Source organism: Austrofundulus limnaeus, unplaced genomic scaffold (genome assembly GCF_001266775.1).
Source record: "Austrofundulus limnaeus strain Quisiro unplaced genomic scaffold, Austrofundulus_limnaeus-1.0 Scaffold95, whole genome shotgun sequence".
Classification (NCBI taxonomy): domain Eukaryota; kingdom Metazoa; phylum Chordata; class Actinopteri; order Cyprinodontiformes; family Rivulidae; genus Austrofundulus; species Austrofundulus limnaeus.
In genome coordinates this window covers 692,710-700,922 of record NW_013952497.1, presented here as the reverse complement: position 1 = coordinate 700,922, position 8,213 = coordinate 692,710, and the positions used below count along the sequence as shown (strand labels likewise).

The following is an 8,213-nucleotide window of genomic DNA, read 5'->3' as shown; positions in this document are numbered from 1 at the left end:
TGTGTGTGTGTGTGTGTGTGTGTGTGTGTGTGTGTGTGTGTGTGTGTGAATTCATTACTGCCATCAATCACTGTAGTCGGGAAAAAGGAATTCAATTACAGACAGAAACAAGGGAACATCTGAAACAGGAAGTGCAGCTGATTTGTGGAGAAACAGTGCGACCCAGTGTACAACTGCAGCAATGYCACATTAAAGGACAAGATCATCAAATTTTGAAGTTCATCCTCTCATTTTTTTTTCTCATAATACAGACCTGGGCTCTATTTCTGTATGGAAAAAAATCTAATTCAAAGCTGTGCTGTCAGCCCAGGTTATTTGAGACAACACTTATCAAAGCTACAAARCTGCATCCTCTGATAGTTTCAAAAACTAAAAATGTATGGGGAAAGTCACTTCAAGTATGATAGCGGGCTGACACAAAACATAAATAAACAACCTAAAGGAAACTTTACCTTTTTTCTAAAAGCTGCTCTCAAGCTGCGTGCTGCTGATAAATTGACTTTCTAAAGTTGCAATTTGTAATACGCAGGACGCACCAAGATAAGCCAGTAGCAGAGACTGTGACACATACAGCTTACCTCAAACAGAGGTCCTGGATCTTTCTGAAAAAAAATTCATATCAAAGAATAACATGGAGCTATTGAATGGGGGGATACCGTGTCAAGTCCTTTCATCTGGATTTTCCTTGTAAACTTCAGAAGTGAAATCGGATTCCCCCGAGGTGATTCTTTGGTAATACACGATTCCTCAACAATTCAGCTCCCGAGTTCTGCTTTAGTGAATTCAATCATCTTAGACCATCTTACTGCTATCCAAAAATACACTGAAACAGCAAAGCCAAAAGATTAGTGAAACTGAGATATGACTAGAGCTTATAGACAGGGGGAAAGTAAAAGTCCACACTTTTGCAATTTTTTTTTTTTGTATTATCCCTGACTTTATCTACCAGATTATAAAAATCATTTAAATCTAACTGTAAATATGCAAACAACAGAGTAAATGCTGTTGTTATTAAATAACAAAATAAACCAAAATGGAAAAGTAGCGTGTCGAAAAAGAAGTCTGCTCCTCTGAAGTTTTCTGATTTTATCAGTCTCACATGAATGTGGAAGAATTTTTGTCCAATCTACTTTATTGAGACTTAAAGACATTTGTTTCTGCTCAGCTCTCTTAAGAGCCAACATTTCATTCAGATTGAAGTCTAGACTTTTATTAGACCATTACAACACCTTGATTGTATTTTTCATGATTGTATTATTCTGTTGTAGATTGGCTGCTGTTTAGGATCATTGTCCTGCTGACTGACCCACGTTGGGTCAAGCTTCCACTGTCAGACAACACAACTTTAGATTTGACTCTAGAGTACTTTTGTATCCACAGGAGTTCATGGTCGACTCAATGACTGCGAGATACCCTGTGGCTTCAAAACAAGCTCCAATCATCAGCCCTCCACCACCGTGCCTGACAGCTGGTGTGAGGCGTTTGTGCTGATGTTCTTACTCCAGTCATCGTATACACAATGGTCAAACATGGTCTAATCAGAGCCCTGCTGTTGCTCTCCCTTTCAGAGCCCCGAGCACCACTAATCAGTTGGTTTTCAACAATCCCAGACTTAAAACTTTGAGGTGGCCCAAATCCTGTGGAACAGCCAACCTTTGCAATTAAGAGCTGCTCAGGCCATCGATTACTTCAAATCCTTCCTTAATTCTCATTTATTTTTACTGGTTTTTGGTTCGACCTGAGCAACATGTTGACTTTTATTGTGCAAGTTTATTTTCAAATTCCTTCTGTGCTATTTTAGTTCAGCTTTAGTAAAACTCCCAGAGGGGAACGGAGAACAAGAGGACGCAAAACACTGTCAAAATGGTAAGTGGTATTTATTTACAGTGAATGTTCAGGCAGGAAATGCAAGGAGAGGCTGCGGGGAACAGCAAGTCTTTTATGAGGTACAGTTGAGATGTGGAACAGTTTTCACAGATTGTTGGTTTGCACAGAGAAAATGGAGGATCCCAGGCTGGTGTGGCAGAGGTGATGAGTGGCAGGACAGACACAGGCTGGAGGTAAGCAGGCAAGAGTTCCAGGGTTAGGCCTACCTGGAGGCACAGAGGAAAACGGGTAATTAAGTAGAAGCCTTTCAGAAGGCAGGACTAGTGAAAATAGTTAGTAAAGCTTTACAGTTTGCTCAGTGGATGTCCCCAACAAAACCAGACTGTATTCAATGTTTCAGCAGTGAGAAAAACAAACTCCTCAAACCTTTATGCTCCAGGGGCTCATCAGTGGAATAGGCCACAGCTGCTGCTTGTTGGCATCACCCTGCTGGAATCCCCAAAATTTACTGCTTTTATGTTATGGTTACTTAAAGAGTTCCATGATTAGTTGTAAAATTAGACTTTATTTAATAAACATATATTTTAACTGTAAAATAAAGACTGTAAAAATATTGTAGGATGTTCAGTTTTTATCATTTTTTAACTGAAAGTTTAAAAATATATTACACAGACAGGGCCATTTTATTTACACACAAAGCATTCTGGGTAAATGATGACGTGGATAGGTCATCAGCATGAGGCTGCTAGCAAGCTATATCCACCCTGAAGGTTAATCTTGGACAATATCTGATGATCGACTCTTTTAAATKAAACCAGAGAGCGTTGACAGAGAGGAGAAGGTAGAAATGACTCAGCCTGGAACTGAAAATATGGATGGAGGACCTCAGTTTAGCTTGTTCGTCGTGCTAGCACCGAGCTAATACATATAAGGAAATATAGAGTCGATGCTAACACAAAGGCAAACAGGCTAAGCTGAGGTTCTTCTTCCATGAAGCAGCTCTGTTGTCCTCCATCTATATTTTCAGTTACAGGCTGAGTCATTTCTACCTTCTCCTCTCTGTCAACGCKCTCTGGTTTCATTTAAAAGAGTCGATCATCAGATATTGTCCAAGATTAACCTTCAGGGTGGATATAGCTCGCTCACACCGATGACTTATCCACGTCATCATTTACCCAGAATGCTTTGTGTGTAAATAAAATGGCTCTGTCCGTGTAATGTATTTTTAAACTTTTTGTTTAAAATTTATAAAAACTAAACAGCCTACAGTATTTTTGCAGTCTATTTTACAGTTTAAATGTATGTTTATCAAATAAAGTCTAATGTTACAACTATTCATGGAACCCTTTAAATTTTTTTCTCAATTTTATTCTATCAAAGGTATTTTAATGCACTAATCGACTTTGACTTGGTTTTGCAGTTTTTAGAAAGATCCAGACAATTTCATTAATACTTTTATTTGTAAAAAACCTAGAATTAAAAAAGGACAATTTTAATTTATTAATTCCCCCATGAGTTTATGTGACTTTGTAGATACCTTCTGATCTGCTCCACAAAAGGCACAGACTCCCAAAATGCATTATTTCAGAATCACATAATCTAATCTGGTAAATGATCAGCAGTTCACTCACAGATAATAAACTAAAGGATAGGTTCGACTCCCCGCYGTGCCTACATGCCGTTGTGTCCTTGGGCAAGACACTTCACCCACCTTGCCTGCTGATGGTGGTCAGAGGGGCCGGTGGCGCAGCATGGCAGCCCCGCCTCTGTCAGTCTGCCCCAGGGCAGCTGTGGCTACAATGTAGCTTACTGCCATCAGTGTGTGAATGTGAGTGTGAATGAATGATGCATGAAAAATTGTAAAGCGTCTTTGAGGGTCTCGAAAAGCGCTATATAAAACTAATGCATTATCATTATTATTATAATAGTTCCTAACTGATTAACTGAATTTTAGATTCAGCCTTGTATTTTAATAGTGATCAGTTTTAGTCATTTAATATGCTGACATTTTTATATGTGGTTCCATTCAGCAATGTAAGAATAATATTTAACATTTCAGGCATATACCAATGCTGACGTTAGAGTAACCACCCTAGGGGTCTGACCAGGATTTTTATGAACACATAAAAATCTTTAGATCTGAATATAAACATTTAACCATGGAATTCTTTAGTTTTCTGCTAACTATTTGGGCATGGGGGGGCGGGGGGTCTTGTGGAACAAACTTAACTAAAACAAACCAGAATGTCTGACAGAAAACAAAAAGCAACCATGGGGTTTTCATATGTAGGGACTATGTCAAAACAGCAGGTGTGATGATTACAGAAAGAGATCCAGGTGTGACAACAAGAAAACTTTACGTAAAGGCCTGAAGGAAAGAAAAAAAGAAAGAAAGAACTCAAGAATATAAAATGTAAGCAGAGAAGATGAAAACAAACTCAGAAACACTATACTATAACAGACATTTTATATGTGATACATATAAGTTTATAACATATAAGAATTTGTGTTCTTTGTGATCTTAATGTAGTTGAAGATGATTATCATTTTATTCTCTACTGTCCTTTGTATTGTGATTTAAGATTTTCTTTATTTGAAAGTATAAATAGACATAATGTAGATGTATTTTGGTTTTCTGAAGAAAAGATTTTAGGGTGATTTATAAAAAAGAAATTTTTGCATTTGCTGTTTTTGTTTGTAAAGCCTGAGACAGCATGTTCTGTATCCTGGATGAGTCTCTGATTGTGATGACGATATTTTTTGTGGGTTTTGTGGTATGAATGTGGTCATTGGCATGACACTTAAATACTGTAAATAAAAATCAATCAATCAATCAATCATATCAGCATCAAGACATGTGATACATTGTTGTGAGATTCACTCCACAACAGGATGTTTCACCGACATGTTTTTGAACAACATTGTACACCTTTTAATGCGAGGCTGGGAAAATTTTACTGAACATTTGATTAGTGTCTCTAATAATAAGCATAACTGTTTTGTCAGTGTATGAACATGCAGACATTATAATGATACTCAATCTACTGTATTAATAAATTGTTGCTTCTTCCACCAGGATGTTCCTTTTCAAAGCTAGGAACAGTGTAAAAGACAGTTCTGTTTAACCCGCCCTCAGGTTTATCAAGTCTACAAACTCGAAAAGATTTTTTTATTCTTGAACCATAACTGAATGCAAACATTAACCCACTAACTGCAGCTAATTGAGCATTCTTATTATTTATTTGTAAGTCTTCTCAACAGTGCTTTTAAACAAATTCAATAGATACTTTAAAGTGGGGTGTTAGTTTTATGAAGGCATTATTTATGTGCTCTTTGCACTTAGTGCTAAACCTCGTATCTTTTACTTTGTACAATGACAAATTGTGATTTAAAAGTCTCCTGCTTTTGTGCTTGTTGACTAACTATGGAGACACATTTCTCTCAACAAAACAAAATATCTAACTGGACTTCACATTAGTTATTTCTCCTTCTATCGGCTGTTTCCTCGTCCTCTATCTCACGTTGTCCTCTGCATCCTCTGTCCTCACTCCATCTACTTCCATGTCCTCTCTAATTGCATCCATATATCTCCTCTTTGGTCTTCTTTTTTTTAAATCTTTTTCCTGGCAGCTGAATTTTAACCATTCTTCTACCTAATGTCCCAACTGTCCCTGCACTGGACCATCTCCGTATACATACATACAACACAGCTAGTCTCACTACTCTCTTGTAAACCTTTCCTTTGGTTTATGGAGTCTAGACAAAAGTTCAGCTCTGGAAAACTAATGTACACCATCTGCTTCGTCAAGTCACCACATCATAATCCAATCAGCATCTGGCAGTCAGTGGATAAAGGTGACATCTCCAATCGCTCTGTCTGCTCGCCAGCTGAATGTCACTACTCCTCCTCCACTCTTGATCTTCAGGCTCCCAAGGGCTTCCCCCTCCTCTGACCACCACCACCAGAGCTGGGCCCTCGGGGAGGGGGACTCCTACCCCTCATCCTGAGCAGCTCATTTGAGCTTATAGCAACTCACGGCACTCACACCTTCTGCCGGGGTCTGAGCGCCAACCTCTGATTTCATTCAGGTCTATAAACCTTGCTAATCCAGTCATGTCAATAAACTTTATTTCAGTCCGTCTTAGTGTGAGTCTTTCCCGGTTGAGTTGCCACCATTTGTTTGCAACTCCTGAAACTTTTCTCCATCCCCTCTATTCTGCCCAGACTCTTGTCTTTACCTATTTACCACAGTGCATACCTTCACCTCACCAAGTTCTCTTCCACCAGTTCCCTGTTCTCCCCACAAATCACAGTGTCATCTGCAAACATCATAGTCTACGAGTATTCCTGCCTGACCCCAAGCAGTATGTGGCAGTTTTCTTACAAGAAGCAAACAACTGTATACACAAATACTGTAAAACACAAACTGTCCACGTTCAACACATTTACAGTAACTGCAGGGGGCAGCCCRAATTTTAAATTAGGCATCATCTTTTTGTCCAACTGGAGCTGGCCATAACATTGCATCAACATCACAAGCTGTAGCCTTCTTTATAAGAAAAAAATAAGAACCTCGTTGTGTGTCGAATCCACCCCCACACAAACGATGGTTCAGTCAGGTCAGGCCTCCTCCATTGTGTAGGTCTAGCTACTTCCTAAATGTCCCTCTCATCTTCTCTCTTTCTTTTCTTCGTCCATTTTGTTGAAAACAACATGCCCACTGACTTTTTGCAGTGTTTGTATCTGATTGGTGCGCTTTCAAATTCTAGCTTGTGTTATTAACAAGCTCCAGCTGAACTGTTTTGCTTATTTCTTTATTAAACCACGTTATGGGGGTGAAAGCTGTAAATACAACTAGGCTGGACAGCAAAACACATTTGAAGGACAAATTTTACAGATAAAATTGTTTAACAATTTAGTTGCAAACAGATACTAGTGTTTTATTGATCAATACTGTAGTTTGTTTCTCTCTGTATGTAGATTCCTGTTTCAGAAGTGCTCTGAAATATGTACATATATCTAAAATATGTAATTGTGCTCATTTAATTTTTTAAAACATTTTGCTACAGTAATATTGTGAATGCTGACTCTATTTAAAGCTTTGCTCCATTTAGCTTCCTTGCTTATTTTATCTCATTTTACTCCTTTTAGCTATTTTTTTAGCTTTCATTTAGTCTTTATACGATTACCGTGTGACAAATTCCATATGCCAACAAGAGAACGTAAACGGTGACTTATTTCATCCCACTTATTTACTCTTTGGGTGGATTTTTGTTGGACCAATGGAAGCGAAGGTGGGCGGAGCCTGCGGCAAATTAACAAGCAGCGAGCTGCGGATGAGAGCAGTGAAACCTGTCGTATCTCTCTGTCCATCCAGCACCACCTTACGCCCTTTTAACGGTAAGACCCCGTGTTATTTTGGTCTCCGTGTGGTTTTTCCACTCGTGTCGCTTTTATTCATTTATATCCGAGCAACAAAAACATAACGGTTCAGCTTTTGCTTATAAGAATATTAAGTTTTCCCTCAGCTAGAAATGGATTGTTGTAGGTAATGTGGGGAATGTGTAGAGATGTTTGTTTTAGGGCATTTATTGACACTTAAGAATTCACAATGCTGTAATCAACATGTGTGGGCTTTCAATAAGGAGGAGTGTAATTAAAGCCCACGAGAGTCCACCACCCCGAGGATATTTCTGATTTCCATCGCGATGGATTTGCTTCTTTTTCCTGTTGTTTTGCTTCTGAAATCATCTGAGTGGCTGGGATGTGGCTGTTGTCCTTGAAATGCAGCCAGAGACGCATTGAGTGAATTTGTGTGAAAAAAAAAAAAAAAAAAAAAACTAAGGTAGATTCTAGTAAATCTCCACCCAAACACACACACACACACACTCCTTGATATTAGGTGTGTGTTCTCATTTGATCATTGAGGATAATATATGTTGATGTGTACAGATATTGATCAAATAATTGTTAAAAATCTTTATTTTTTTGTTTTGTTTTAAATGCATCACACGTATTATCCTATGAGTAGTGCTGAATTTAATCACACATTTTAATATAGTTTGTGTTTTTCCTCCTAAAATCTTCTCTAAAATCAGGAAAGTTGGTTATAAAGGTGATTTTAAACGTGGTTCCTCTTTCACTTTTCCCATCATATCTAGCCACTTCCTTTCTGTTTGTACCTCCTAATGTCTGAAATCCTCATATAGGGTTATAGTTGCCATTTTACACTCAGAAAAAGCAAAACAAGTATCCTCTTTAATCCTAATCCCAATGAATAAATCTCAAATGCTTCTGAATCGCTGCCTAATCTCTGCTGATAACCAGCTGTTTGCCTAGTGTGTGTGTGTGTGTGTGTGTGTGTGTGTGTGTGTGTGTGTGTGTG

At 38.3% G+C, this 8,213-nt stretch overlaps 1 protein-coding gene across 1 annotated transcript in view; it reads left to right on the top strand.

Moving 5' to 3' along the window:
- Positions 1-7,153: 7,153 nt before the first annotated feature.
- Positions 7,154-8,213, top strand: part of serpini1 (serpin peptidase inhibitor, clade I (neuroserpin), member 1) — a 30,059-nt gene continuing 28,999 nt past the window's right edge. Inside the window, exon 1 of the mRNA XM_014012834.1 lies at positions 7,154-7,228. The gene's annotated coding sequence lies outside the window, so the exon portion shown is untranslated. The remainder of the gene's footprint in view (positions 7,229-8,213) is intronic.